Source organism: Panthera leo, chromosome B3 (genome assembly GCF_018350215.1).
Source record: "Panthera leo isolate Ple1 chromosome B3, P.leo_Ple1_pat1.1, whole genome shotgun sequence".
Taxonomy (NCBI): Eukaryota; Metazoa; Chordata; class Mammalia; order Carnivora; family Felidae; genus Panthera; species Panthera leo.
This window is the reverse complement of record NC_056684.1, coordinates 17,840,844-17,867,679: the sequence shown is the minus strand read 5'-3', so window position 1 is coordinate 17,867,679 and position 26,836 is coordinate 17,840,844.

Genomic DNA, 26,836 nt, shown 5'->3' with positions numbered 1-26,836 from the left:
TTGTGGTGGGATAAAGAGGACATGGAGGGACCGGCTTGGATCTGGCAACTGGAGACTGGAGGGGCCACAGATGCAGGTGTAGTACAGTAGATGCCAATGTCCTGAGGCCAATGAACATCGGACATCTTGGTCACAGCTCCATGGTGCCTCCCAATTCATAATGCATCCTCCTCAATCTTAACACCTGGAGAGAAGGAAGGGAAAGAAGAATCGGAAAGAAATCCCTAACTGATTCAGTTTTTACCCCTTGTGGTAACTGAACATAAACAAGGGTGTGGGAGCTAAGTTAAGTTTGATCATAGGGGGGAAAAAAGTAAGTTATTTGCCTGTATAAGTCTGCAAAATTTGTACCCTCTTTACCTCCTGTGGATACCCTAGCCTTGGTGCATGTTAGGCTCTGGAAGAGGGTGGGGTTTGGGGATAGAGACCCATCCTTCCTCCAACTCAGCTTTGTCTTTCTCTTTAAGAATTCCAAGCTTTCTGAGTTTGATGTGGTCACATTTCTGAACTTGTTGGCAAGATACATATGATTACAAATTGGCCTTGAAAAGTAATGCCTACAGACAGATCATCTAGAAGGGCCAGGACCCTTATTCTGGGAAATTGTTGGCTTTCCTGGGAAGAAAATGCTTCAGTGAATGAAAACGAGGTGAAACAAAACCAAGGGAATCAATATGCTTCCATCCGCCTTCGCCACGTCAGCCTCTGCTTTTGGAAGCTCAGACTCAGAGGTTGTGGAGAGCCCGCTGAGGAAGTTTTTATTTTTACAAGATCAGCATCCTCGGGTTATCGGGGCTAGCCCTGGAGCCCCAGTTTCCATTGCAGGGTCCCTCCTCTGTGCCCTCCAGCCTTACGTTGCTCTAGAAACATCCCCTCTGATCAGGGCGCCTGGGTGGCTCAGTCAGTTAAGCGTCCGACTTTGGCTCAGGTCATGATCATATGGTTCGTAAGTTTGAGCCCCACATGGGGCTCTGTGTTGACAGCTCAGAGCCTGGAGCCTGGAGCCTGTTTCGGATTCTGTGTCTCCCTCTCTCTCTGTCCCTCCCCCCACCTCTCAAAAATAAACATTAAAAAAAAATTAGAAACATCTCCTCTGATCAAGTATGAGTGGACAGATTGACCTCACCAAGCCTCCTTAATAGCACCTTTCTTTAGACTCCACAACGCTTGGGCTGATGACACACATCCTCCTTTGTGTGTGTGCTGTTTTACACCCCCTACCTTCGAAGACAGACACCCTGCCTGTTGTGAACTCAAGGCAGGGGTTTCGACAGGTGTCCTGGGCAGCCTTGGCACACTCCTTCAGGAGCCTCGCTTCCTACCATATTCAAGGAACACTGTCACGTGACACCAGCCTTCCACTGCAGTGGAAAACTTGTTCATTTCCAGAAAAGCCACACATTTTTTCATCTGTGCCTTAGCCATGTTGTCTCCTCAACCTAGACGTCCATCACCCCCTGCCCACATTCCCAGCCTACTGCAAGAAGATGTCCTGTGTTCTCCTAATGACAAAAGCTCAGTAGGACAGAGAGGCCAGGGCACAGGAAACATGAAATGGTGAGGTCTGAGAAACATTGTGAGCTTAAGATCAATCAGTTTATCTAAAATGGGACTACGAGGGGCGACTGGGGGGCTTAGTCGGTTGTGTCTGACTCTTTTTTTTTAAATTTTTTTTTTTTTTCAACGTTTTTTATTTATTTTTGGGACAGAGAGAGACAGAGCATGAACGGGGGAGGGGCAGAGAGAGGGGGAGACACAGAATCGGAAACAGGCTCCAGGCTCTGAGCCATCAGCCCAGAGCCCGACGCGGGGCTCGAACTCACGGACCGCGAGATCGTGACCTGGCTGAAGTCGGACGCTTAACCGACTGCGCCACCCAGGCGCCCCGGTTGTGTCTGACTCTTGATTTGGGCTCCAGGTCATGATCTCATGGGTTGTGGGCTCGAACCCCGCATAGGGCTCTGCTCTGGTGGTGCAGAGCTGGCTTGGGATACTCTCCCTGCACCACCCCCACCCCCCAACCGTCCCCTGTTTGGGCGTTCTCTCTCTTGAAATAAATAAACATTAAAAAAATGAAAAGAAAATAAAATGGGACTATGAGTCAAGGTGTGGCTTAGGCACTGACCAGATGTGTGATGTTGATGGGTTATCCGGCCTCTCTAGGCTTCTGCTTTGTCTTCTATGAGCTGACAGGGCTGGACGGATAAGCCCTGTCCACCATATTAGCCTGCCACTGTGATTCTGGGCTTGCTTTCAAAATGCCCCACTCACGTGGCTTTTGAAAGGAGGCCCCAGTTCCTTGCCATGTAGACTTTTCCACAAGGCTACTTTAGTGTCCTCACAACGTGGCAGCTGGCTTCCTCCAGAATGAGTGACCCGAGAGAGATGAGCAGAAACCACAGTGTTTTTCTAACCTAGCCTCAGAAATGATATACCACCACGGTGTCTTATTTCATCAGTCACACAAGCCAACCTTGATCATTGTGGGAGGGGTACAAAAGCTAGACTCTTGGAGGTGTGGGCCACTGCTGGCCATGTCAGGGGTTGGCGGTCACAGTGCTCCCAGTTAAGCTCAATTGCAGTATCAAGAAATCTGTTTGGGGACTTCTCAGTGGTATGTTCCCTCAGTGTTTGTGACCTGCTGCTTTGTTGCTCAGGAATGGATGGATCCCATGGAGCAGGATACAAGAGAAAATCCTTGCATGACATGGAACAAAGCTGGGTACAGAGTTAACAGATGAACAGGAGTCAAGAGAGGGACTTAAGGGGCGCCTGCATGACTCAGTCGGTTAAGGATCTGACTCTTGATTTTGGCTAAGGTCATGATCTTATGGTTCATGAGTTCAAACCCCACGTCAGGCTCTGCACTGACAGCACAGAGCCTGCTTGGGATTCTCTGTCTCTTCCTCTCTCTCTGTCCCTCCCCCACTCACACTCACTCTCTTTCTCCCTCAAAAATATAAACTTAAAAAAAAAAAAGTAGTAGGGGTGTGCCAGGGAGGCTTAGTCAGTTAAGAGTCTGACTCTTGATTTCAGCTCAAGTTCATCTCATGGTTCATGAGTTTGAGCCCCACATCAGGCTCTGCAATGCAGGTGTGGAGCCTGCTTGGGATTCTCTCTCTCTCTCCCATTCCTTCACTCACACTGTCTTTCTCTCTCCCTCTGTCTCAAAATAAATAAATAAGCTTTAAAAAAAAAAAAAAGAAGGGGATTTGAGGACCTAAGGCCTTGGAATATCTAGAGGCACATCCCAAGTAGGAGGACCCAGTGTGGAAAGTACAGTTGGAGCTAAATACACAAATTCATGATTTTCTTTTTGAAGGAGGGAATAAGTCCTTCCTAGTTACCACTGAAATAAGTGTGTTAAAATCAATGCCTTGAATTATATTAATGTGCTTTCTTTTTTCACTTCCTCTTTGTGATTTTCCCTTATTTAGCCACAGTTTCCATTGCTTTCACGAGTAGTAGGTGGAATGAAGGAGAGAGGAGTGTCTGGAACGAAGAACAAATGTCCAGCTTTAGATATCCAAACAAACTCAGAAACAATAGGATTGAAAGCCAAGTTTTCAACTGCAAGATCAGGCCATCGAGAGAGGAAAGGTTTTCATAAATGCAAATGGATTTCTTTTATTTGTTTTACTCTTTTTCTTTCTTTTTTTTTTTTAATTTTAGAGAGAGAGTGCACAAGCAGAGGAGAGGCACAGAGGGAGAAGGAGAGAGAATCCCGAGCAAGCTCCATGTGCAGCATGGAGCCTGATGTAGGGCTTGATCACACAACCCTAGGATCATGACCTGAGCCAAAGTCAAGAGCCAGACACTCAACCAACTGAGCCACCCAGGCGCCCCTAGATTTCTTTTAAATATAGCAGTCTTGGAACATGATGAACATGAACATGGAATTTTTACCACGTATCATAGAGTAGGGAAGGACGGGCAATGTGACCTAAGAAAAGTTCACAATCTCACAGGTAAGGGAACGGCCCTTTCTGGGTGGGGATGTGGTGGGGCAGAGACTAGAGACATGTTTAGTCAATAAAATTAGATTAAGACACTATTCTTAGGGTTCAGGGTGAGACTGTGGGTATGGCAGATGGTCTGAGGAAGTCTCCAAAAGTTTGTGCTCCATTTGCATTTAGAATTCCAGGCAGAGAGCACCTTGCTGGGTGACCCACATCCACATGGGGTGATTTCAGAAGAGAAGTGCTAATGTGGCACATTTAGGCAGAGAAGGAGCCTGAGACCCCATAGACCAGGTTCCCTGGATGCAGCGTGTTGCTTGCATGGCATCCAGAAATTTCTGTGAAGATTGGGAATAGGGAGCAGTAGTTCTCCTAAGTCTGGTAGGACACAAGACTCTACAAGTGGAGGCCAAGGCAGGATGGTGGTCAATAGTAGCATCAGTCCAGTTTGGAGCTGCCTCCAGAGACACTGGCCAACCTCAAGTGCCTCCCATACAATCCAACTTGAAATTGGAGGACAGAGAACAGACCAGGTATGTCTATGTTGTGGCCATCAAGAGTGTAAGTCACTTCCTGATCATCCTTTGTGGGGACAGGAAGATTTTTGAGAGGATAGAGATCTAAAAGGGACCTTAAACTTTGTTCAGCTAAGTTAAATCCTGAATCGCCTGAGTAATTCTACAAAAAAAGATTGTCTTTAAATGGGAGGGAATTTACCTTCAAGTAGTAAGATTAGTTGTTTTATTTGCTCATTTGTTTTGTTTTCTGCTTTCAGTAGAAAGTAGAACCTCATGAGGCAGTTTGAGTTAGATTAAGTAGAATTTAGCATTTCTGCCATTGGGGTCACAAAGCGTGCATTTTAAGCTCAGTACATCGCCCAAAGTGATATGATATGAAGTAGGATGAAGGAGTGACAGGTATTCAGCTTATGGGACAGGGGTAGCATGACTAGTAGCTACTGATCTACAAATCTTCCTTTGGAGGGTCTAGAATATGTAAAGAATGCCTACAAATCAACAACACCAAAAAGATGTTGATTTTCAGCCTAATTTTCTAAGTGGACAAAGGAGTTCAACAGACATCTCATGAAGAAGATCCACGACTCATCAATAAACACATGAAAAGGTGCTCAACATCATTAGTCATTAGGGAAATGCAAATTAAAACCACATTGAGATGCCATTTCACCTTTATGAGAATGGCTAAAATAAAATACAATGAATGTTGGGGTGTGGAGCAACTGGAACTCATAACCCAGTGGATGAAGAACTGGTTAGCAGTCTCTTATAGTGGTGAACATGTATCTACACATGACCCAGAAATTCTACTCTTAGGTATTAACTCAAAAGAAATGAAAACATAGGTCGACACAGAGACTTGTACACAAATGTTTACAGTAATTGTGTTCATAAGAATCAAAAACTGGAAACCACCCAAATGCCCATCAACTGAACAGATAAAAGAATGTGATCTAGCCCTTTAATGGAATATTGCTCAGCAATAAAAAGAACCATTTAGTGTTAAACCTACAATGTGGATGAATCTCAGAAAACATTTTGCTGAGTGAAAAAATCCAGACACAAAAAAGTACATACTATACAATTCCATTTATACGAGTTTCTAGAACAGGCAGGATTGATCTATGTTGATACAAATCAAAAAGCAGTCAGGGGCATGTGGGAACATTCTAGATGATGCATATGTTCTATATGTTGGTTTTGGTGGCAGTTGTTCAAACTTCATCAGACTGAACACCTTATACTTTAATTAAAGAAAAAAAAAGAGGGGTGCCCAAGTAGCGGTTAAGTGTCCGACTCTTGATTTTGGCTCAGGTCATGATTTCACAGTTTGCAAGATGGAGCCCCATGTCAGGCTCTGCATTGACAGCATGGAGTTTGCTTGGGATTCTCTCTCACCCTCTTCCTCTCTCCACCCCTCCCTGCTCTCTCTCTCTCTCTCAAAAAATAAACTAAAAAAAATTTTTTTTAATGTTAAAAGAAAAAAAGAATATTAAAGACTCTTTTCTCAGAGTTTTGGCCCAAACTCTTACAGCAAATTAGCCAGGCAAACAGAATTAACCCAGAAGTCCCAGAAGGGGCTGAGTCTTGGGGGGGTGCAACTTCCCACCCTCTGTCCGTTGGTCCATTTCAAGGGTATGTACACACACACTCACACGCACTCACACGCACTCACACACGTACTTCTGTAGATGCCGCAAGTCCCCCCACAGCATGCCCCCCTCCTCGCAGGGAGCCTGAAGGATCCTCCCCCTCCCCCATTACCACTCTGTCCCCCTGCCAGCCCTGCCCACACCCTCGGCCCCCATCCTCGGTCTCCAACTGCACTAGAGTCATCTCCGGTTCAAAACCTCAGCACAACCTAAATCATAGTTTGCGTGTGTTTTTTTCAGCGAAATACGGATGCCTTTGAAACCACTTTCTCCTCTAAAGGCCTCCTCCTTCCTTGTCGACTCCGGGCTCAGCCGTTTCATAAATAATGCAGCTCCCTTTCTCATCTCAATTACAAATGTGGACGTCTCCTTGTTTTGAAGGATCGGACCGGCCTCTTTTGGGTTACTTTCTTGGGTCTCAAGTCCCGCCAGCAGCCACCCTCACCCGGCCCCTGGGGAGGAAGGCTGCACGGACCCTCTGTGCAGCAAGCTTGATGTTGGGGCTCCGTCACTTTGTTAAAAGTGCAGATTCCCTCCCCCTCCCCCCCCACCCCCCACCCGCCTCCCTTTGCCAGAAGCACAACTTGGCAGCTGGGCTCTCTCTGCCTCTAGCCTGTGGGTCTGTGTGGGAGGTTCCAGTGTGTAAACGGTTCCCGGGGGAGTGGACCTTTCCACAGGATCGGTGCTCGCCATGTCACCAGCCCCGAGGGACAAACATGTCTGACGTCAGTGTCCAGATCTCAATGGCTCTGAGCCCCTGTCTGCTTTACCGTAGGAATTCTGAGGCTCAGGCTCTCCCAAATATTTACCAATTCAGCATCTGAGCGTTGTTCACCATCCCAGCTAGTAAACCTGGACGTCCCTAAAGCCAAGCCCCACCCTCATTGTCCACCTCTGCTGGTGGCCTGGGTGAGTCTGGATCCGACTAGGGCTAGAAGCTGGGTGCTCCCCATCCTTGCTGTAGATGGTAGCTGGGCCCCATTTAGGAAATGAAGAGCATCCTTGGTCCATCTGCCGGGTGTTGGGCCAGGCTCTTCCTTGCTGGGATCCAGTTCACCTTAGAGTTTCTAACCTTTCTGTTGTTCACCCAGGGTTGCTAGGTCCTTGATGAGGGGCATCCCACACCTGACCTGGCCGCATCTGCTGATGGCAGCAGCGAGACCCCACTCCTGAGAAGAAGCTGGCCTTCCTGGAAGTGGTGAAGGAGGCCAGTGGGTAGAGCACCCACACTGAGATAATGGCTCAGCCGCTGACCTGAAAATGGGCTCCCCAGAAATCAGCCCGGGGACATAAGGCCTTATCAGTGCCATGAACACATGACCTTCACAGTGCTGCAGTGGTAGAGGGAGAGGCCACAGGAGAACAATGCCATAGCTCAGTGGTGGCCCCACAGGGCCAGGGGCAGCTCTGAGTGAGCCACTGTGGCCAATTCTCAGTGGCAAAGCACTCCTCAGGGAGGTGGGACATCTCTGCACCTGAGGACCTGTGGCACCTCCACCTACAGGGTGAGGCACACCTGGGTTGGTGGTGCCATCTGCTCAGGTCCAGCACAAGGTCCTGATTGCTGTTGCTCAGGAAAAGCTAACAATCTGATGTGGCAAACAACATTATCATCAAAATTCCCCCTCATTTCTATAGTTTCCATTCTCGAATTAAAAAAAAAATCGGTTTCCCAGGTTCCCCTGTACTTCAGGTGCTGGCAGGGGGAGGGGTGGGTCTGTTTCATCTTCTCTGGGGTAGTGGGGAGCACAGCCTCACCCACGGGCACCTATGAGGCCGTAACAAATGCTGCAGTGATAATGGCGAGAGCCTCCAAGGATGGAGCCTCCAAGGATGATGTTGGCTGACTTTTCTTTCTTTTTTTTTTTTTTTTAAGATTTTTTTAAATGTTTATTTATTTCTGAGACAGAGTGAGAGAGAGTGAGTGGAGGAGGGACAGAGAGAGAGGGAGACACAGAATCCAAAGCAGGCTCCAGGCTCTGAGCTGTCAACACAGATCCTGATGTGGGGCTCGAACTCATGAACTGCAAGATCATGACCTGAGCCAAAGTCAGATGTTTAGCCTACTGAGCCATCCAACCACCCCTAGGCTGACTTTTCAACAGAAATTATAAGTGGCAGTCAGATAATGGCCCTTCAAAGACATCCATTCTCTAATCATCGAACTTATAAATATGTTACCTTACATGGCAAAGGGAGATTGCAGGTATGATTAAGTTAAGCATTCTAAGATGAGGAAAGTATCCTTGATAACCCAGGTGGGCCCAATGTCATCAAAAGTGTCCTTATAAGAGGGAGGCAGGAAGTCAGAGAGGATGATATAATGATGGAAGCAGAAGTCAGAGTCATGTGCTTGCTGGAAAGGGGCCAGGAGGCAAAGAGTGTGGGCAGCCTTTAGGGGCTGGAAAAGCCAAGGAAACAGATTCTCGCCTGGACCTTCCATTAGGAACACCTTGATTTTAGCCCAGTGAGACCTCCAGAACTGTGAGATAATAAATTTGTTTCTTTTAAGCCCTGAAGTTTGTGGTAATTTTTTACAGCAGCAAAAGCAAACTAATACTGTAGGAGTTGGCTGACTTTGAAATGGTATCTTCCTGGCACTGAATGAAATGTAGGGCAAAGTGCTGTCGGTTCCTAAATACAGTGAAACCTTGGATTGTGAGTAACTTGTTCTGTGAGCATCCACAAGATGAGCAAACATTTCTAATAAATTTTAACTTGATAAACTAGAGAAGTTTGCAATATGAGTAGTACGTGAAGTTGAATGTCCCATGATCACAACTGAGCCAATGGTTCTTGAAATTTGCTTTGATATACAAGTGCTTTGGATTATAAGCATGTTTCTGGAGTGAATTATACTCGCAAACCAAGGTTTACCAGACCTCTTACTTCTCTCTTCCTTCTTAAAGCTCAGGGATCCTGTCCGCTGACCACAATAAGACCCTGTAAAACAAATTCTGATACCTCAACCGGTCTTAGAGACAGACTAAATTCAAATTTCTTGACCAACTTTAGTACCTCTAAGACTTGGTTCATGAAAATAAGAGGTAACATGTAAAACTAATTTTTGCCCACTTCTTTGTTAGTGACCTCCTTCCTGGTTTAGCAAGAGGGGATTTGGGTGATTTATAGTTGGATTAGAAAGGAAAAGAGACCCGGGCGCCTGGGTGGCTCAGTCTGTTAAGTGTCCAACTCTCGGTTTTGGTTCAGGTTGTGATCTCACAGTTTCGTGAGTTTAAGCCCCCCATCCGGCTCTGCACTATTAGCATGGAGCTTGCTTGGGATTCTCACTCTCTCTCTGTCTCTCTGCCCCTCCCCCACTCACACTGTCTCTCTCTCTCTCTCAAATTAATAAATAAACTTAAAAAAAAGTTTTTTTAAAAGGGAAAGAGACAGTGTTCATTTCTTGACATGAAAGCTAGGTTCTTGAAAGCCCATTCCAAGAAACAAGAGTAAGACTTTTCAACTCTAAGAGCCAGGTACTTAAGAGAAAAAAGTCTTCTAAATTCCACAAGACTTGGTGACATATCAAGAACCAAAGCCAGAAAGTGGCGCCTGGTGACTCAGTCAGTTAAGCATCGGACTCTTGGTTTCGGCTCAGGTCATGATCTCGCGGTTCATGAGTTCAAGCCCCACCTAGGGCTCTTTGCTGACAGCATGGATCCTGCCTGGGATCCTCTCTCTCCCTCTCTTTCTCTCTGCCCTTTCTCCACTTTCTCTGTCTCTTAAAATAATATTTTTTTTAGTTTAAATAATAAAGAAAACAAAGCCAGAAAGACTAAAAACATGGAGTTTTGTTTTATTGTGGGAACGTATACATAACAAAATGTACCGTCTTAATATGTTTCGGGACATTTCACAACGTTGGGCAACTCTCCCCACCATCCATCTTCAGAACTTTATCTTCTTCTGGAACTGAAACCTTGAGACAATTTAACAATTTCTCCTCATCCCATCCCTCTCGTTGCTGGCAACCACCATTCTACTTTCTGCCTCTCTACGGACAGTTTTGGTTTTAAGCTATAAACAGGGAAAGGAGCAGGGTATTACATACGGGCAACTTCCTGCCACACAGGAATGCAAATCCCATTTTCTTGAGCTGGAGGAAGAGTCTGGAGAGAGAGGGAAAGTAAGAGCATTGAGGCTTGGGTGTGTGGCCTCTGTACCCACTGTCCCTGGAGGGAGGAAGGACAAGGGCCCCCAGCAGACTTGGGAATCCCAGAATGGAGGGAGCTTGCCTTGCACCTCCTAACAAAAGGAGGCCTGCACGCCAACCAGAGGCCCAGCCCCTCTGACAAGACTGCACATGGAAGTCCCCATGCTCCATGTGCCTACAGGAAAGACGGATATTTTTTCTTCCCAGAGACCGAGTTCACCGTACTAACTCAGTGTCGCCGTGTTCTCCTGGAGGGATGAGGTGAACCTTCTCACTACTGAGTAGAAACGGAACTGTTAACAGAGTTCTACTGGAGAAAATAAGGAAAGTTACTTTATTTCCTGTAAGTTTCATACCTGCTACAAATACCCTGGCCCAAGAGATTCCTTCATCTCCCCTGAGGGGTTTGAGGCTAGCTTCCCTTGGCTTCCCTGGCTGTTTGGCTCTGAGCTGGGTGGGGCCGGCACGCAGGAGCAGGAGCTCCACGTAGAAAGCTGTTTCAGATTTCTCCCCTGGGCAGGATGCCACACGCACACGCTGCCTGTGCTGCTGACAGCTATGTCCAACATGCAGGCAAGCCCCTCACCTCCTCCACTGCTCAGATCACTTGCAAATGCCCTCCCCTGTCCCACCCTCTCTCTCTCTTCCCCTGTTCCCCACCCCCCACCGCCCCAACTCTCTCTCCAGCTCCAGGAAAAATATTTGGGTATTCCACGTCCCTCCTGCAACGAAATACACACAGGCAGAGGAAAGAGGATGAAGGCGGGGTCCATAGGAGCCCAAGCGACCTTAGAGCAGTTGGCTCCTGCGGCCAGTGCTTGGGGACGTGGGCCGCATGCACGCTCCCAGCCTGGGGAAACTGGCCCACGGAGCACAGTGAAGGAGGGTGGCTGGGTCCTTCCCTTCCAGGGACTGGAGGTCTTGGAGAATGTAGGATTCATGTCTGTGGCTCTCACCTCCAGCAGACAAGCTCCGTGAAGGCAGAGCCGGGCTTGGTTACTTGGTGGCCCTTCATCTCCTGTGTCCTTCCCTCCCCTCCAGCACTGGAATATCTAAACCTGCCACCTCTCCCTGCAAAACTGCAAAACTTACTGAAACACAGGCAGGCAAAGCTGGCAAAATGAGAGGCCCAGGGTGCATTCGGGGACCCACTTGGCTGAATTTCAACAAGAGCGGCTGGCCTTTTTTTCTCCAAAGGAGAAAGGAAAACAAGGTATGCAGTTTAAAAGCAGTCTGTGCTCTGTCTCCCCAGGGAGGAGAGATCTGTTCCTTTTCCTAAAACATCCCTTTCTTTGCATGACCTTTATGTCCCCGACCCCCGGCTGCCTGCTCACCGCACCACACACTGCCCGGGCCCCTACCCAAGCATGTTCAGCAACAATCTCCCCTGTGGCCTCAGAGGCCAACATGAACACTCTGAGTCCCCAGGAGCTTCAGGAAGTTCACCTAGAGGTTGTGGGACACAGTGAGGGTCAGAAGTCTCTGAGCATCAGAGAGAAGTGCATTCCCCTTTGTCACTCAGAAGGGGACAGGAAGCTGTCAAGTGACCCAAGGAGAAGAAATGGCTGTCGTCTGCTTTTCAGGTTTGCCGTGGTGCTGTGGGTTTTTGTTTGTTTGTTTGTTTTCCCTTTTTTTTTTTTGGTCTATTTTTTATCTCTGCCCACTGAAGTTGTGGCGTAAGAGAAAGCCTGGCCCCTCTTCCAGCAGCTTTGAGTGTGTGTTCTGGGCAACATTTCTCCTCCAATTAACTTCATCTTTTAACTCTTTCCAGATAGGAGCACCCTCCAGGCCAACCCTTGAACACCAAAGCCAAATAACAAGCATTTTCTTTCTTCTTCCTGAGCCTCAAACAGATACCCCCACATCGTGAGTGTGCCCGAGTGCTGTAGGTACTCACAGAAAGCTACTCCCTAGGTCTGGGTGGACCCCAGAGACCCTCACCCAGCAAGGACCCTGAGTCCTCCCATGCCTGGGGACACTGCCGGGCCCTTCTGTGCCTTGATTCCTCACCTGTGAGGCAGGTCTTACATTGCCTCCTTCAGACAGGCCCTTGGGTGTCTATAGAAACTTCAAAGGCTTAACAATGATAGCTGAACTTACTTTAGTTTTTCCTGTGTGCCAGGCACTGTTCTAATTAATTTAGCCTTTACAACCACCTCGTTAGGTCAGTACTATTGTTGTCTCCCATTTTACAGGTGGGAAAGCTAGAGCCCTAAAGATAAGGGACTTGTCCAAAGTCAGACAATGAAGAAGAAGCAGAGGCAAGGCTTGAACTCAGGCCATCTTCAGAGTCTTGCCATGCTCAGCTAGGCCAACCACAGGCAGTTGTTACCATGCATGAGAGCACCTCCGTGTTGTCAGATACTCATGTGTTTCAAGAGAAGCCAAGAATCTGGATACGTGAAATTTCATAAATGAAAAATGGCATTAAGTAATTCAAACTTTTAAAAATCTTATGTAAGACTCTCTCTCTTTCTCTCTCTCTGCCTCTCTCCCCCTCCACTTGCTCTCTTTCTCTCTCTCAAATAAAATAAAAAATAAAATAAAAGGCTGGCTCAGTTGGTTGAGCATCTGACTCTTGATTTCAGCTCAGGTCACGATCCCAGGGTCGAGAGATAAAGCACTGTGTTGGGCTCCACATGGGAGCATGGAACCTGCTTGTGATTCAATCTCTGTCTCTCTTTCTCTCTCTCTCTCCCTCCCTCACTCTCAGGTGCACACACACACACACTCTCTCTCTCTCTAATAAAATAAAAATAAAAAATAAAAATAAAAGTCTTATGTGAGAAAAAAACCACTATCATGGTTGGATGGATATCTCCATCCATATCCAGCTCATCTCCTTGCCTGCCTGTTTGTGGCCTCTGGCTCAGGCCAAGGAAGGCAGATTGATTTATTCTCCCAAGACAACAATCCATTGGTAGCAGCTACATGGAGTGCAATGTTGAGAAGGATTCTCAGTGTGAGTCTGGCCTCGAGAGAGAGTGCTGCAATCCATTAGTAATGTCTGCCGTGGGCGCAGCCTGGAAGCATGGCAGCCTCTATGCAATGAGTCTGCCATGACTGGGCTAGACACTACAGAGAATGGACTGATGTTCAGTTCCTGTTCCTCTAGAACCTGTTTAAGTCCCCCCACTTCCCACTCCACCTCACCGTGGCCCAGAGCACCTTCAGATTAAGCAAGTGTTTGGCAGTCAAATGTTGCAGGCACTAAATGCTTACATTATTAACCCTCCCACCAATCTTGTGGGGGAGGTGTAGTCATGTGCATTTGACTCTGTGTCAGCTCCACTTTCACCAGGAACTAGAAGTCCTGCATCTTTTGCCATTACCACAAGAATTCCAACCTCTCCGGACACTTTGTGACCTCCTTAAAAGGGTCTGCGTCACTCAGTACAGAGCAGTGCGTACGCACACATTGTTTTCAGTTGAAAAAGCCTCAGAAGACAAAAGTCTTCTCTAGAGTGCCTTCTCCTTCACCCCGCTGTGAGGTTTATTCTACCTCTGGCACACCCCTCCCCTCTCCTTTCAGGGTCTGACCCTAGTGGCCTTTGCCTTGTGAGGTTTTCCTCCTGGAAATTCCCAACACTTCCTCCCTTTCTGGAGCAGTCACTGCAGCTTTGAGCACACTCTTTAGAATCACTCTTTGTCCTATTTTGCTTAAAAACATACTTTTCCCAAAAAAGTGAGCCTCTCCTTAGGAGTTCTCCTAGCAGCTACTAACAGAAAATGGAACTCCCAGGCATCATGATTTCGATACAGTCACACAGAGGCCACCCTTGACACAGATGTGTGGCATTTACGATAACCAGACAGCCTGACCCGCGTACTGACTTTTTTCTCTTCACCGTATCCATGTTTGCCTACAGTTTCTTTTGTCGGGTTTAGCTCTCCTATTTTCCCTCTTCATGAAATTGGTTTTCTCAGCCAAATGATAAGGAACCTGAGAGTAGATCCTATTTCTCTTACTTCATTCGTTCATTTGACAAATATCATTTGAGCGCCAGACTCAAATTGGCCAGACTCTGTTCTAAGGCCCAGGGATACAGAACTGAGCAGAACAGAGTATCTATGCTCTTGGAGCCTCCTTTCTCTTTCTTTGACTCATGAAGCAATGGCTGCCCATAAACACATTAGCCTTGAGGATTCTTGAGGTTTCCTTGGGCACAGTACACGCTTAGATCTTGCCTCAGCTTGCACTGGCTCCATGCATTTGATTTTACTTTCTCCTTGTGGAAGCTTCTTTTTCTAGCTGTGTTGACACATATGCTGAAGAAAGACCACCCTCTCCAGGCCCAGGCATTGTCCCTTGATCCCAGACAAGGCACTTGAACTTCCTAAGCCCCTTTCCTTACTTGTTAGAGACAGCTAATTTCCACATGTCTGGCTCTGGTGAGTTGTAAGTGGAGTCAGCATGATGCAAATGTTCTTTATTGCTGCACAGTCATGTTTAGAGACAAAAAAAATCAGTGTCCTCCTTCCACCTCTCCTCACCATCACCATTTTCTTATTGCCCTGATTCTTCCACACATCTCCTTTCCCTGGGAAAGAGAAGGTACAATAGAATACAAATACCCAGGAATCGAATTCTTGGCTATGAAATTTCAAAATCAACTTTTAAACCTTATAAAATAGAAAATAATCTTGTGAATCTGGCTATGCAAGAGTGTTGATTAGTCAGCATTCTCCTGAGAAAGAAATAGAACCTGTAGGAGATATATACATACATATACATCTATCAAGATTTACAAGGAATCAACTCATGTGATTATGGAGGCTGAAAAGCCCCAAGATCTATAGTTGGCAGGATGGAGACTCAAGAGAGCCAATGATGTAATTCTAGCCTGAGTCTAAAAGCATGAGAACCAGGAAAACCAGTGCTGAAAGTTCCAGTCTAAAGAATGAACGAGACTGATGATGGTCCAGTTCAATAATCAGGCTGGAAGGGTTCCTTCTTTGTCAGTCTTTTTGTTTTATATTCAGACCTTCAACTGATTGGATGAGGCCCACCTACATTAGGGAAGGCAATCTGCTTTATTCAGTCTACTGATTCAAATGTTAATTTCATCCAGACCATCCTCATAGACACACCCAAAGCAATGTTTGACCAAGTGTCAGGACATCCCATGGCCCAGTCAAGTTAACACATAAAAGGGACCTTTACAAAGAGTGAGCCTTTTTGGAAAAAAAACAAAAAACAAAAAAGGTTTGCTGAGTTTCAAAGAGAAACTAAAGAAGTTTAAGAAACTGCGGCATAAAGTTTATTCCCCAAAGAGTAGAATGGGAAAAGGACAGAGGAAGCCAAATAAGCCCCCCTGCCATGTGGGCCAGATTCAAGTTCCCAAGGCCAAGCATGGAGGAGCTACAAGGGAGAAGCCTGCAATTCTCTCTGTCCTACCAACACGGCTCAGGCTCAGGGGAAGATAAAGAACCCCCTAGATGAATTTGGGGAAATATTGCATCAGCTTCCTAGTAGGAGAGCAGTCGAGGAGAGATGGGTGTGGGGACATTTGAGTGAGAGCCTGGGTTGGGTTTCCTGCAGCCCCACAGATACTGGGAGAGCAGCAAAACCCTGCATACCCCCAAGATGCATATGACGGTAAGCAGACAGTGGTAGTTGGTGGCCCCAAAGATGCTGGGTGTGTGACAAGAAGACTCAGTCATCAGTGGCAGATTCAGCCATGCAAACCAGAGGCAAGATGGGGATGTGTTCAATCCCATGGACATTGACATGAGGAAGTGCTGGTTAGCAGTGGAAATCAATGTTGACAGTTAACATTGAACAGTGTGTATCTCAGTGGAGGCAGGTTTAGGATACTCTTTTCTTATTCAGGCTAGACTAGACTATAGTGACAAACTATAGTTTGTTAGTACAAACAAGTACCCAGAGAAACTTGGTACATAAAAGTTTGCTTCTCTTTCATCTGAGTCTGATCCATTGAAGCTCCTCCTGAGTAGCTCCCTTCTAAGTGACAACTCAGGGGTCCAACATGCTGTATTTTAGTTATGACTTCTGGGGTGTCCTCAGCAGGGGAAGAGCAAACTGGCAAGTCACATAGGGGGTTTTGCATCCCCTTAGCAAAGAAATGACATATGCTATCTCCCTCATAGCCCCTCGGCCAACACTAATTGCATGACCCCAACCTAATTACGAGGGAGGCTGGGAAATGCAGTCTTCCTTTGTGCCAAGGAGAAGGGAAACAAAACAGGAATTAGGAAAATCTAATGTCATCTCTATCACCATCATGAACCAGGCATATCCGGGACAAGAAGATCCATAAATCCCCTGTGGAAAGGAAATGTCATCCCAGGGAGGAAACCCTAAATTGCAACGAGCTTTAACCTAAATTGAGAAATCACTGAATTCTACTGGGTTTTTATGAAAATGACTAGGTTACAATTCTTGTCATCAGGGAGAAATAGGGATTGAAGACAGGAAATAGATTCAGGTGTAGAAAAATAAATGAAGTTGAATCTTTGCCCACATGAGAACATGGATCATTATGTTATTACATGGGTTGTTACATTATTCTGGGTTATATATTATTACAGCTGGAAAAAGCTTACAGATGGTAGATCAGAAGCGGGGTAGCATAGAGGCTCAGTGCATTGGAGCATGGGTTAAAGTCTTGAGTTCTGCCCTTTGCTGGCTGGTATGAGGCTTACATGGAATCAGATGGGAAAATGCTCAGCTCTGTGCTGGATACATCATAAGCCCATAATAGAAGTTAGCAGCTGTAAACATCCACAAATGAAATGAAGATCCAGGGGTTTTGATTTCTGATCTGGTTGCTTTTCCATTACCCTATCCCCCAAAGCTTTTGTCATGATGTTTCCGCCACTAAGATCAATGAGGACGAGGACAAAGAGGAGGAGGAAGAAGAGGAGGAGGAGGGTGGGGGGAAGGAGAGAAACTACCACTGACTGAGCTCCTACAATTGTGCAGGCGTTTTATATAACTTACCTCATTCAATCCTTGAAACAACTCTATGAATTGGGTATTAATATCACCATTTTGCAGATGTGACAATCAAGGCTTACAGAGGTCGAGTAACTTGCGCAAGGACACTGGGGGAGTTTTAAAACATATCCACAGTGACCTCCAACACTGGCCCTGCATCCAGTGACTGACCTTGAGCAAGATGCCTCACGGCTGTACGATTTGTTTCCTCTGCCTATAAAAGGGGAATAGAAATAATACTTGTTGCAAAAAAAAAAAAACAAAAAACAAAAAAAAAAAAACCCGTCCACAAATTCTTTGACCTTCATCCCACCAAGAGGTGGGATCTCTATTCCCTCCCCTTAAATCTGAGCTGAACTTGCTTGTGACCAGTAGCATGAAGTTCAATTTCCAAGGCTACTCAGAAAAAACCATGTGGGTTTTTGCCTGGTTCCCTTGGGAACACTTGCCTTTGGAGCCCTGAGTTGTTGTTATGGGTTGAATTTCTCCTACCCCCCAGATTCACATGTTGGAGTGCTATCCCTCGTTACCTCTGGGTAGTTATATAGGATATTTTCAGAGGCAATCAAGTTAAAATGAAGTCAGTAGAGTGGGCCCAAATCCAATTTGACTGTTTCCCTATAAAAGGGGAGAATTTAGACCCAGAGACATACATAAAGAGAAGATGATGTGAAGACAGGAGGGGAGAGGGCCATCTACAAGCCAAGGAGAGGCCTGGAGCAGATTATTCCCCTCATGACTCTCAGAAGGATCCCTACTGACACCTTGACCTTGGACTTCTAGCCTCCAGAGTTGTGAGACAATACATTTTTGTTGTACTAAGCCACTCAGTTTGTGGCACTTTGGTATGGCAGTTTTTGCAAACGACTACAGTTTTTTTTTTTTAATTTTTAAATGTTTATTTATTTTTGAGAGAGAGACAGAGGGTAAGCGGGGGAGGGGCAGAGAGAGAGAGAGGGAGACACAGACTCTGAAGCAGGCTCCAGGCTCTGAGCTGTCAGCACAGAGCCTGACACGGGGCTCGAACTCATGGACCGTGAGATCATGACCTGAGCCGAAGTCGGATGCTTAACTGACTGAGCCACCCAGGCGCCCCACAAACGAATACAGTTTTTATTTAAGAGCTCTGACTCCCCTGAGGCCACCATGCTGTCAGGAAGCCCAGGCCATGTGAGGAGTCCACATTTCTGTGTTCTAGTGACAGTCCCAGCTGCAGTCCCAGCTAATAGCCAGTATGTGACACATGTGAGCAGACATTCAGCAAAGACGTGTGAGCAAAGACGTCTCCAGACGATCCCAGCCCCCAGCTATCTATAGCATTACTAGTTAGCTCCTGTCCACCCATGTCCTGATGAGGCCCCAGATATTACCAAGCAAATGGATCATTCTGTATTCCTAACTGAATTCTCAACCCAGAGAAACTGTGAGCATAATAAAAAAAAAGGTTTCTTCTGCCTCCAAGGTTTGAGGCTTTACACAGCAAGGGTAATGGAAATAGTCTCGCAGCTAGTGAGGGCCGGAACTGGGGCTCTGTGACTCTGGAATGCAGGCCTTTTCTCTGCTCCCCGATGTCAGCTCAGCAGCTTTGCTGTCTCAGAGGGTGTCTGGGGAGGAAGATCTTTGCTGAGTCTTGTCTCTCCCAGGAAGCAGGCGGGCCCATGTGGGCTAGACTCTGGTTAAGCTGTGAGGACTGTGTGGCCCCTGAGGGAGCCAGCTCCCCTCAGCCTCCTTCAGCTTGAGGTCAGGCTAGGCTCCCAAAGGGGGACCTCAAGTCTGGTCTTTTTGAGGTCTGATCACTTGGTTGAGGGCTCAAACTATAGGTGTTGCTTGTACCTGTTCCCATGGTCATTTTGCTCGTGGGTTTGTATGCTAGGAGAGCTGCTGAGAGGCAGGCTGTAATCTGGGCATCTGATTTAAATTCTGGCTGTGCAACTTCTTAGCTACATGGTCCTGAGTAAGTTATATCACCAACCTGAGGCTATGTCTTCATCTGCAAAATGCAAAAACAATAGCATTTACCTCGTAGGGATTCCCGTGAGGCTCTGTCAGGACATTCTCATGGGAAGCATCGAGCTGGGGCCTAGCACATAGTCAGCCCACAGTGTATGTGAGCTACCCCCACTATTCATCAACACCAACTGTTTGCGTGTCAGAATTTGTTCTCTTCCAAGCAAACTAGTGTTGTTCCTGGGAGCTTCCCTGCAAAGAGGAGAAGCTAGCTTAAAATAACCCCCAAATGGTTGAGCTCTTTCAAAAGTTAACCGAAAAGAAAAAAAGATTCCAGACAAACCTAGGGTAGCATTGTTATGACTGGTTTTATTATTCCGAACAGCCTCGAAAAACTCCTAGCTCTGAAGCTACAAAAGGTAGCAATTAGGCTTCTCATCAAAGTCAGCCCTGCGGTAAAGCGTGGCCGTGGGGCACAGGGCCTCACTTCCTTCCCCATTTGTGGCCACCATATCTGCCCGTGTCCCGGGAGTGGTGGGAGGGCCACGTAGACTCATTACCTGCCACTGTGATGACTCCTGGGGAGAGAAGGCGGATGGGGTGACTCAAAGTGTACCGTCTTCTCCCTCCTCCCACGCCCCCCCATCCCGCACACTGCCAAGCTGATGAGCCCCCTCTCCTAAGGGTGAGAGTGAATCAGGGCTCACGGCCCTGGGATGCTCATGGGCCCCTTTTTCCCGCACTGTTCCGACTGTAGGGTGCTTTTCTGGATCAGAGCACATTCTCTCCTAAGCAGCGGCCTGCCCCATGGCGGCACTTTGTCAGAAATGATCTCTGGGCAGGCCGCTGGCAGGCTGCTTGCTGGCTGCGAAGTCTCCCTCCTGCTCCACGCGGGGCAAGGCTTGTCCAAATATTTGGCTTGATCCTGCTTTCTGATTCATCATGTGCAGGAACCTCTGTAATTTCATCTACTGCGTGACTCAGACCAGAGCTGAGCGCGAGTGCCTTGCACCGGAGGCCAGGCCTGCAGCCAGCGCCCGCTGCTCCCTGCTCGGTGAGAGATGCGGGCACTCTCTAGACCGACTTGCCTCAGATTAAATCTCTTTTGTCTGCGATGATTAATGAAGCCCCAAACACGCCTCAGCACAAGGGTGTGAGGTGCGAGGTGCACTTTGTACCTTTTCCAAGTGTTTTTTTTTTTTTTAATGCTAAATCCATTTGCATCTCATAAATTATATCGGCTCCAAGATGAAATGTTCATGACAGCAGCAGGCAGGGTGTGGGCTCTACTAAAACATTTTCCCCCATGGTCCCCTCTCTCATGTTGAGACCCTAGGAGAAATCCTGCTTGTCTTCCAGAGGAGGAAAGGAGACAGCAGAATGACCTAGATTCCCAATCTGCAAGACAGGTACAGCTGTCTTGCCTGTCTTCAAAAGGCTGCCAATGCACAGGGTTCCAGGGTTTTGGAAGGAGCCGGCGGGAGAAGGCTCTCTCCTGTTCCTGCCTGGGCCCGCCCTGCTTATGGGTGACTTGGTCATTTTCTTCTTCAGCAGCTTTTGTCTGCTGGGGAAAGGCCACCAGTTGGGCTGGTGGGGCCCCTCAGCCTATAGGGGTGTCCCTGAGTGATGCTACCCGAGTAGGGAGCAGGAGAGAGGGTGTCATCAATAGCTTCCCCTGTGGAGGTGTGTGGAGCAAGGGAAGGGGGCCTCTGAATGGCAGAGAGGAGTGGGGACGACGCCTCAGACACTGGGGTCTCCAGGACTCAGAGACCATGGAGTTTAAGCTCACCTTCCACCACCTTCCAGCTCTGTCTGTGGCATTAGACAAGTTACGCACCCTCTCTGAGCCTCTGTTTCCTCATCCATTCATTCATCTAATGTCTATTTTCTGAGTATTCCCTCCCAGTCAGGCCTAGCCCGCCCCTTTGGCACTTATATTCTAGACATGTATAAATAAATGCAACCACGTGCATTTGTCGCAAGTCAGGTGGTGGAAAGTACCAAGCAGGAGAGAGAGTGGGGTGGGGGCCGGAGAGCCGCGGGACCCTCAGTGAGCCCTTGGGCGGGCTGTGCTGTGTTGGACTACAGCTATGAGGTGAGGGGGTCCAGCCGGGGAGAAGTTGCCATCAGTGAGGCAGGAGGGACCTGGGGACGGTGACCATGAGGAGGGAGAAGTCCTGTGCAGCCCACAGTGCGAGCTAAGTAAATGTCTTTGCTACTGTTATTGTTATTATTTGCCCGTGGCAATACACTTGGGGGTGGAGGGAAGGAAGAAGGAGGCCTGGGAGCCATGAGGGAGCCTGCGGCAAGCTGAGGACAAAGTGCAGGTGCTTGGGTGGGCTACCCAAAACAGGACAGGGCAAAAAACAAAGAGTCTCCACCAGTTTACAAGAAAAAGCCAATCCCATCAATGGCCTAAAGTCCAGGAACTCCTTACTGTCTTAATGTTAATGCTTTGCTGGAGGGAAAAACAACCTTAGCTTGACAATAGCTCGGCCTCTGGTCAGTCTTTAGCCTGTGAAAGTCTTTTTGGATACTCCCTCTTGACTTTGTGTCCCCCAACTCCATAAAACATCACCCCCCACACTTGCAGTGCAGCTCTTCCTGCCCATGGGTCCTGTCCCCGTGCTTTAATAAAATCACCTTTTTTGCACCAAAGACGTCTTCAAGAATTCTTTGCTGAGCGTCAGCTCTGAACCCCACGAACCCCACCAATCACCCCAAAACTTCATCAGGAGGAAGATGGCTTAAAAGGCCAAAGGTGAAGGGCACACGGCCACACAGTGTCGGGTGGGGAGGGGCGTGGTTTCCCGCCACTGCTCACTGCCTCCATCCCAGGCCTCCATGGCACAGCCAGGCTTCGCTTCACACCCTGCCCAAAAGGTCAGCTGGCTAGGGTTTCACAAGCGGGCGTTCCAGGTCTGGGGCCCACACAGGGAGCACCCTGCTCGTGGTCAGGCCTCCAAGTTCCCGTCCAGGGCCAGCTGCCGGAACTTTGGCCCATCCCAGTTGGCCTCAGCTGTTGCCAGGCAGGGGTGGGGTGGGGGAAGCGAGGAGAGAAGCAGGCCCCAGGGCAGGTGTCCTCCTGTAAGAACCTGAGTCACGCCCCAGCCGGGGAGCCAAGCTCAGGAGCACCCCAAACTCTGCAGGAGGCGGAGTGCAGTGCGTGCATGTGTGTGTGTGTGTGTGTGTGTGTGTGTGTGTGTGTATGGATATGAATGCTTATACACATATATGTGAGTTATTGTATGTATTGCTTATTTAATTTCCCATTTGTAACTTCATAATAATTTATAATTAATTTAATAAGTATATATATAATGTAATAATCTCCATTAATTTCCCAATAATAATTTTAATTATTGTATGTATTTCTTATTTGACTTAATTTTCCAAGATCTGGGCAGTGGCTATAGTTTATCCCCATCTTACAAGCAGAGAGAAATGAGACTCGAGGAGATCCAAAGGGACTAAGCCCATTAAGTAGATGGCAGAACAGAACAAAAGTTCAAACCCTGTATTGTGTCCTGTTTGCCTTCAAGCAATGGCCACGAAACAGGAGGACACGTGTAGTGTTGGTTGGGCCCCTTTTGTGATCGCAGATCTCCTGATGCTCTACTGATAGAAACAAAGGAAAGTGTTGTGTCTCCTGTCTTTAAGGTCCAAGGAGAGTCAACAGAAGGGAATGGAATCTAAACCAGGGCCCCCAAAGCGTCTCCACCCGAGTGGGTGATGCCAGCACAGTGGCCCTGTCCCCCCCCCGCTGTCCCCGCACCCTGGGCTCCTGCAGGAGCTTTGCAGGTGGTGGGTGGGCTCCATCAGAAGCCCACACTCAGCGCTTTCCACCGCCTCTCCTTTCCCCTTCCCCTTTCACTTCCGGACACTATTTGGGTCTTTGCCTGCCTCCTACGAGGGCACAGATTGCTGTGTTCATCTTGGCGTCCTTGGTGCCTAGCAAAGTGAATTGCCATGGGAGGGGGGGGCAAGGCGCTCCCTCTCATTTTTCACCTTTATTTCCACAAGGGAGATGAGAATGCCCTGCAAACCAGGCCAGGGCACAGCCCGGACGACCTGTCGGCAATGTTGGAGACTCAGCTGAGAAACACAATCCTACCCAGGCTTTCTGCGCCTGCAGCCAAGAAGACTGCCAAATGACAGGACAAAAAACCCACCTCGGCTTTGGCTGCTGCCTGCCAGCCTGCAACAGAACGATTCCTCCAAGTGGGACCAGGCCCTCAGAGAGTGGCCACGAAGGGGGGTGGCACTGCCTTTCTGTTGGGGGCGGGGGGATGGAGGAGCTTTCCAGAAATAAATGAAAGTAGCCCTTACATCTTGGGGAAGTTTAAAAGACACCCAGAGAATAAAATCTTAGATTTTTTTTTTTCCTTCCTGAAAGGCTGAAGCTGGGCATAATTCCTTGCTTTTGTTCCCCTCCTTTGTTGAGTAAATGTTCCTGGCCATACTGTACCTGTGGTTTTATTGTCATCCGTTTCGGAAATGGGCAGGGTATAAATCAGTCCGTGAAATTTAAAAATGTAAGCTCTTTGGTCTAGCATCGAAGTAGACAAAGAAGAAACAGGCACTTAATAAATGGCTTTGGAGGCTTGGGATTTGCATGGGGCTTCCAATAAAAGGCAAAGGCTTTGCTTTGAGGTTACACAAACTGGACCCAGGGTGGTCTTCAAGCCTCTGGTCACAGCATGAGCAGTGCTGGTGCCTTGATCTACAACCCTGGCAAACGCAGCTGCTGGGGACCATCTGTGCCATAGCCACCTCTGGGACCTAGCAGGAAAAGGGGAAGGCTCCTTGCTGCAGGCAGCAGTGGATATGCCCCCTTGGTCACTCCTCTGGAAAAGTGGTAGGGAGAGAGTGACACAGAACAGCCCTGTGCATCCTCTGCACTCTCCCTCTCCTACTCTATTTTGCCACCACTGGCTTCCCCAGGTCTTCCTTCAATTCTCAGCTGAGATCTGACAATACAGGGGAGTCAGAGCCCGGGGAGGGCCCCCACCCCATGAAATGAGGAGAAGGCTGGTTTGCCTGTCTATGTGTCGTTGAGCACAGAAATGGCTGGGTCTTGGGGAGTCAGTGACAGAAGAAAAGTGCAATGTGTCACTGTCACAGTGGAGGGCTCAGCAGAGCCAGCACCAGGGACCATGGATTCCCTGAATTGGGGGAAAGATCCAAGGAAGGATTGTGGGATAATGGGGAAAAGATAAAACAGAATGCTTTACAAACTTAAGTTGTAACGGGGAAAAAAAGTGTTATGACAAGCCACTCACCTGAAATCCCTGCTTTTTATTTGCAAGGGCAGCGATGAGGAAAACCTTCAAGTGAAGTCAAGGTCAACATGAAGTCCTGAGTCATTAGCCATACATAGATTAGTAGGTTAATACAGAACAGTCTCGACAGATGAATTACACCCAGAAGCTGTGTATAAGTCCTTGGAGTTGACATTGAAAGGTTCAGTTATCATAGGGAGAGTGATGCCTGCTTAATTTTGATAGGGCTTAATTATTGTGATAAATGTCCTTGGAGCTTAACTGTTTCACTTCACCTGGTGTCAGGATGAGGCGTTCAACCACAACTGGGTGTAAGAGGGCTGGTTCCCTCTCTCCCCAGCTTCTCTGGGATTCTTGGGGAGAATCCCTGAAGAGCAGAAGTCTAGTGTGTCAAAAGGATACATCCTCCTCACCTGGGACTGACAGGACACTTTGGGTCAAAAATGACAGAATCCCACTTCAAACAAACCCATGAAATGTATTAGAAGGAAATTGGGTGCTTCCTTGGAATCGAATGTGAAATCAGACAGGCTGGGCCTCGGAGAAGTAGGAACTGGCCTAGAAAAGTGCCAAGGATGCAGGAAGCTACTTCCTGTCTGTCTCAGTCACGGGCCACACCTCTTCTTGCCTCTACTTCTTCCCACCAACCCATCTTCTGCATTGCCTGCCATAGGTGGAAGATGGTCATTGCACAGCACTTGCATTTATATTCCCTCTCTTCAAAAGACCAGCCATTTTCAGCCAAGCACTAATTGGTCCAGACTGGTTTAAGTGTTCACACTTGATCCAGGCCTCTGGGGCCCTGAGGCAGGCTTGTGTGTGTAGATGTGGCTGCCAGAACCCTTACCTGGAAGGTGGGAGGATACAAAGGTTCAGCACTTGGAGAGCAGACACTGTGAGCAGGTCAGACACTCTGAAATAGGGTATAACCTGGTCCTGAGATCGAAATGCACTCCCAGGATTTCCTGATGCCGGGAAAAGCTTGATGGAACCCTGGCAGTCGGAGGCCTCTCTTAATCTCCCATGCTCAGGCTTTCTCCCCTCCTCTTTTTTTATCTTTTAATGTTTATTTATTTTTGAGAGAGAGAGAGAGAGAGACAGAGCGTAAGTGGGGGAGGGGCAGAGAGAGAGAGGGAGACACAGAATCTAGAAGCTCAAGCCAACCAGGCGTCCCTCCCCTCCTCTTCATTGCAATTGCTTTAGTAAGGCATCTGGGAGTAGCTTTCTTCAGCATGATCATTTTCTTGTACAATGCAAAGCTTGATCCTCCTAGATGTGCTTTAGACATCCACACCTGGGCTGGGCAACAGGATTTGGAACACTGAGATTGCCTTTTCTCCTCTCGAATCCTCCCTTCACTGGGGGTCTATGTGGTAGGTAGAGAGTACATCATTTGATATCAGACTCCCTGGATTCTTACCTATACCCAGCCACTTAGCTCATGTCTGACCTCTCTGAACCTTGGTTTTCTTGTCTGTAAAATAAGATAGCAAGGGACCTGTCTCCCTCGGGGTTGTTGTGAGAACTTAAGATCATGTATGTGAGACGCTTAGTTCACATAGCTTTGTTCCAGGTACAGAGAAGGTGTTCAACACACTCCAGCCCTCTTAAATTCCCTCCCTACCAGAGGTCTTCCAAGGGCAAGATTGTTGTTCTTCTTGTCTCTTCCCCACCAGGGCAACTTTTAGCCCAAGACGTAGGCATTACCACTCAGGTATGCTCAGGTACTTGGGATAATTGGCTGTCATAAATATTTAAACAGGCTTATTCATTTGTAGTCAAGTAGGCCATCTTGACCCAGTGCCTCAGAGAGTGGAATGGATACAATATTCCCTTGAAACCACCAACAGAGACATAGTCTGAGAGGTTGGGCCATGGCAACTCTTTAATTTTTGAGTTATGTGCATTGAGTGAATGAGTCATCATTAATAGATGATTCAAACCTAGAAGAAATCAGACCACATAGAAAGAATGAAGAAAGAAGCCCACAAGACCCAAGAGAATTTCTGAAGAATCTTCTTAGGGCAGTTAGAATGGAAAAAAAAAAGGGGGGGGATTCCATCTTGTCTCCCACATGGCCATAGCCCACCCACCACCACCAAAAAAAAAAAAAAAGACCCTTTGGAAGGGGCTGCATAGAAAAGGAAGGTTCTGGACTTGAAGGAAAGACTGGAGATGCAGACTCATAACTCTGCAGTAGTGGGAGGAGGGGCACAGATTTCACCATTTCCATTCACATCTGCCTCCCCCTCTCAAGAGTCAAAGTCTCATGGCCTGAGGTAAAGTTGGCGGAGCCTGGGTTGTGGCAGGGCCTCTTGACTGAGGACCTCTCCAACATGTCACCAAAGGAAATCATGGCTC